This window comes from Theropithecus gelada, chromosome 18 (assembly GCF_003255815.1).
Source record: "Theropithecus gelada isolate Dixy chromosome 18, Tgel_1.0, whole genome shotgun sequence".
Taxonomy (NCBI): Eukaryota; Metazoa; Chordata; class Mammalia; order Primates; family Cercopithecidae; genus Theropithecus; species Theropithecus gelada.
In genome coordinates, this window is record NC_037686.1 from 14,126,699 (window position 1) to 14,131,428 (window position 4,730).

Genomic DNA, 4,730 nt, shown 5'->3' on the forward strand with positions numbered 1-4,730 from the left:
TTGAAAGGTGCCCCCCACCCTAGCACAGTGCTTGGCACAGAGTATTCCTGAATCGCTACATAAATGTTAGTGTTAAAGCCACTCACTCACTCACTCACTCTGTTCCTTCATTCGATCAGCCACTACCAGGCTGGCATCCATTTTTCCTAACCTCCCTCCCCATCCAGTGCAAGGACTTTGCAGACAGAAACCCTTCCTTTTCTTTCTTTCTTTCTTTCTTTCTTTCTTTCTTTCTTTCTTTCTTTCTTTCTTTCTTTCTTTCTTTCTTTCTTTCTTTCTTTCTTTCTTTCTTTCTTTCTTTCTCTCTCTCTCTCTCTCTCTCTCTCTCTCTCTCTTTCTTTCTTTCTTTCTTTCTTTCCTTCTTTCTTTCTTTCCTTCTTTCTTTCTTTCTTTCTTATTTATTTATTTATTTTGAGATGGAGTCTCGCTCTGTAGCCCAGGCTGGAGTGCAGTGGCGCGATCTCGGCTCCCTGCAACCTCCACCTCCTGAGTTCAAGCGATTCTTATGCCTTGGCCTCCTGGATAGCTGGGATTACAGGTGCCTGCCACCATGTCCAGCTAATTTTTGTATTTTTAGTAGAGACGGGGTTTCACCATGTTGGCCAGCCTACACTTGAACTCCTAACCTCAAGTGATCCTCCCGCCTTAGCCTCCCAAAGTGCTGGGATTACCAGCGTGAACCTCTGTGTCTGGTCAACAAACAGAAACCCTTTCTGAGGTCTGTGCCAGGCCTAAAGTGTTATCCCTCCTGGCTTGCCATCAACCCTTACATTCCTTCCTGAACAAAGTTATTTCTTTTTCCCTCTTTCCTTCTTTAGAACACAGCCCTGTCTATCTTTCTATTTGGATCACCCGTGTATAAAAGCCTGGTGTGCTCTGAGGGTGGTCTTTTGGAGAAGGATAATCGAAACTCTCCAAGATGAGCCTCCTGATGGTGTCCAGGACTGTGGTCTCCACATTAAGAACAAAGTCTCATTGGCTGTATCTTTTATTCTGCAGTAGCGTCTCTTCCTCAAAGATGAGTCAGCAGTCATTTGAAGAGGAGGCAAGACTGGGCTGGGGAAGAATCTGGGGCAAAATGAAGCCAAATTGAGAACGAGGAGAAAAGGAGATGCTAAGGCCTCAGATAAGGAGGACTTGAGTGTTACAGCTTTTCGAATTTGTCTAGCAGGCTTTCTGCTTTTTACTGGAAAGTTCTCCCCCCATCTCCCCAAAAAATAAAAATAAAAACAAATAAATAAAAAAGAAAGATTTAAAAAATAAAAGAGAAAGGAGGGCATGGGAATTCTGGCTGCTCAGAGGACACCCAGCTCGGAGTTGAGGAGCCTCCGATGAAGTGCCGCTTCTGCTTATGGTTGTCCCCTCCCATCTATCCTGGTTCTGTTTATCCTGCCTCATATCTTTCAGGATAGTCAGGGCAGCTTCCCCTGTTCTCTCGCCACTGGCTGCAGCATCCCGCCTGTCACACATTCTATCTTTTGCTTCTTCAAAATATCTCTAAGATGGACTCTTCCTTTCTGCTTTCCATCAAGTTCCATCCCCCGGGCTGATCCCGTTCCTCTGCGATGGGTTCTGCAGATGGTCCTGTGTGGTCCAGTCTTCCAAACGCACCTCTTCAGGGACGCCTGTCCTGAGTTAGAGAAACGTGAGCAACCTCGAGGCCCTGCAGGGAGTTCTTCCTTCTGACTCAGCATACTTATTTCTCACTGCACCTGAAAGGAAACCCCTCAGTGCAGTTTTTGGAGCTGTCTCCAGTCCCCAGTCTCTTGCTGACCCTGCATTCCTGCACTGGTTGAGATAAACCTTTCTCCTCCCCACTTAATCTGCCACTTAATCTGCATCCTGCCATCCATGAAAGGACTCCAACCCAGGATGAAGCCTCCTTCTTTGCTTGCATATTGAATGAGCCTGCCGTTGCTGGGCGTGTCTCTATCCTCTTGCTGGTTAAAATGGCATTGCTTTCAGCCAAAAGCCTTTGAAAACTTCGCAGAGCCATGTCATCTGTCACATACATTGCAAAGAGCAAAATGGGTCAAAGTTAAGGCAAATTTAGTTGTTTAGCATCGGGTTGTTTTTGAACGATCCCAGGGGTGTTCGTTTTGTCCCCCCACCTCCCAATTTGCTGCTGCTGCTGGGGTGTCTGTGAGCCTCTCACCGCGTGTTATTTAGGGCTGGGCTCAGGGGATGCTCACTACACACATGCTAATTGACTTCTTGAGTTAGTCATTTGGTCTTTGACAAACATTTATTTACTGCCCACAGAGAAGGCTCAAGTAGACTTTTACATATCTTCCCAAATGGCACCAAAATTCAACAAGAGCCACCCAACACTGAGAAAAGGACTTTGACCAATGAAAGCAACCCGAGAACAGGTTTCACTGCCTTCAGCTCACCTTGAGCAGGGGCCAAGCTCAGTGCGTTGGGAACAGGCACAGAGAGCTCACTTGCTGCATGCTGTTTGTTCAGAAATAGCTTCCTGAAGCCTGAGTCTATTGGTGGGAACTCAGCCTTACAAAGTCAACACAAGGCTTTTGGCTGATGCTTCAGGACACTGGGCTGCTGATGCCTTCCATGCAGATCCAGAACTTCTTGTCCTCTGGGTTCACAATTTCACAGCACAGGGAGTCAGTCCTGGCTTGGCCTCTCCCTCTCACAGGCCTGTGGTCAGGGTTTGTGGCCAACTGTAGGGCTTCCTAAGGGAAGGGATTTGTAAATCCATTTCTCTAAGTGACCTCCTCGAGCTGCAGCCTTGGGGCTGGTTCTCACCTCTCTGTGTGGCTGTAGCTCCCTGGAACTGAACATGGAAATGATATCCCAGTAGCCAAGTGGACAAGTAGACTCTGAGAGGTGGCTATTGAGGCAGAGTAAGGGACTAGTGGGAATCTCTATTGGCAACAGAAATGCAAACGTACCTTCAGTTCAGGTTTAAAGGCCTAGTCAATGATTACATATTTTTATTATTTACCTAGTAAAAATTCCCTTGAGAGAGAGAGAGAGAAAGAGAGAGAGAGAGAGACAGGTGCTTGATTCTCCACCTCCAAATTTTAGGGTCTGTTCAGAGCTTTTGTGGCCATGTGGGTACATCTGTGATCTCTGGCTTCTGGGCTGGGCTCACTCAGAGCAGGGTAATCCAATGGTAGGCCTAAGCCTTGTAGACCTTAGCCTGGGAGAGGTTCTGCTTGAAGCAGAAAGTGTGGAGCCACAGGGAGGCTGCAGCTCAACAAGGTAATTCTCCCAGCCTCCAGATGACAAAGGTTGCATTTACACCTGGCCAGGAGGTTTAATCATCTACCATTTCCAAACACAGCAGGCTAACAACCGGCTGGGCCGAAAATCATAAATTAAAAAAAAAAAAATCACCAACAAGAGACAGTACAATGGGAAGGAGGAGAAAAATGGCTCCGTGTCCTTGCTCTACAGGAGGAACCCCTAGGTTTAACCCCTAGGTGCGACCTCTGGGTGGGCAGCCATGAGTGAGGGTCCCGGATGGGAGCCTTTGATGAGAGACTGAGCCAGTGTTCCCCACGCCAGCATGAACAGCACAGTTGCCACAAATCCCATGAAAAAATGTCCCCCTGTGGGCCAGGGTTGTCTTTCTCACCATGGCTGTGGAGAAAGAAGTCTCTGCCATAAAGATCTTCCCCTGGGGGCTTGCAGGGACACTGTGCCATGTTACTGGTTCTTTTATATCTTTGCCTTCGTGTTAGAGCTCTGAGACCAGGCTGTCTTTTTGTCACCAAATCAGGCAGACTGGCATAGCAGTTACATGCTTCCACCTCGTGTCAGGCTACCTGGGTTCAAATCTCAGCTCCACCACTCACTTGTGGCTTCGGGCAAATAGTCTCAGCTCTCCATGCCTTGGTTTTCCCGTTTATATAATGGGGATGGTAGTAGTACTTGCCTTATAGAATATTGTCGGGGTTAAATGAGATAAAGTCTCATTATTATTATTTCATGGAAAAATGCAATTCAGGGGACTCAGAGATAGCTTTAGCTGTGGGTCGACGGTGTCTGGGTTCGATGCATTTTAACCAGAATGATGACAGATTTGTGTATAGCAGAGACTTGGGGATGCTGGTGTCTACAAGATGGTGGTTACACATTAATTTTTCACATATTAATCTGATCACACCAAGAAAGCCACAGAACCCCATCAATGAGTAGGATCTTCATAATAAAGTTTTTATGGCAGAGGCAAGATCGATCCTTTAGGTAATTAGCAATAAATAGTATTGGATGTCTATACACAAGACACTCTGGTCAGTGCAGGGGACCTAGCAGAATTGGATCCAGGCCCTCCTCCCTCAATAAATTTACCATCTTGATAGGGGGACAAGACATACATGTAAATAGATAGCTAACAACTCAAGATAACATATGTCAAATGCCAAATGAGTTGTATTGTAGAGCAAACGTATTTGTGTCTTATCTCTTCTACTCACTGCCTGAAGAGAGAAACCACATCTGTCTTGCTCATGATATGCCCTCTGCACATATCTGCATTATTGCTGAGGCTTCCTGAATACTTACTTTGGCCCAGGCACCATTCTCAGTGCTTCATAGGCATTAGCTCTTTTAAGCTTATCACGTAGGCTATGATGTAGATACTATCATCAGCGCATTTTCAGGATGGGAAGAGTGGGTGAGAGAGAAATGCAAAAACTTGCTCAAAGCCACGTGGGAACACCTGTTACCACTCTGCAGTGTCCATTGCACATACTGGTCACTCT

At 46.4% G+C, this 4,730-nt stretch overlaps 1 non-coding gene across 1 annotated transcript; it reads left to right on the top strand.

Moving 5' to 3' along the window:
• Window positions 1-1,139: 1,139 nt before the first annotated feature.
• On the top strand, window positions 1,140-1,199 carry LOC112611741. Its single transcript, XR_003116722.1, has one exon. It is a non-coding gene; the product is annotated as a U7 small nuclear RNA (small nuclear RNA).
• The last annotated feature ends 3,531 nt before the right edge of the window (window positions 1,200-4,730 follow it).